Below are 372 nucleotides of genomic sequence, written 5' to 3' on the forward strand. Positions count from 1 at the left end.
CTTTTTGATCCTGTGTGTTTATGGATTCTAAATTTCTGAGGAATTTCCCAGGTATCAAAAAAATTCCTCATTACTCTTGAGGAATTAGTCAACCAGAGAACTTAGAAATTAAGTTGACATTTAAAAAAAACACACAATCATGGGACACCTGGGTGGCTCAGTTGTTTCTTGATTTTGGCTCAGGTCATGATCTATGGTCTGTGGGTTCAAGACCCACATCAGGCTCTGTGCTGACACCACGGAGCCTGCTTGGGATTCTCTGTCTCCCTCTCTCTCTTCCCCTCCCTACTTGTGCTCTCTCATCTCTTTCAAAAGTAAATAAACATTTAAAAAAAAACAATAAAAAATCACAATCATTGTTAACATTAAAAC

The sequence above is a fragment of the Crocuta crocuta genome, unplaced genomic scaffold (assembly GCF_008692635.1).
Source record: "Crocuta crocuta isolate KB4526 unplaced genomic scaffold, BGI_CrCroc_1.0 scaffold754, whole genome shotgun sequence".
Lineage (NCBI taxonomy): Eukaryota > Metazoa > Chordata > Mammalia > Carnivora > Hyaenidae > Crocuta > Crocuta crocuta.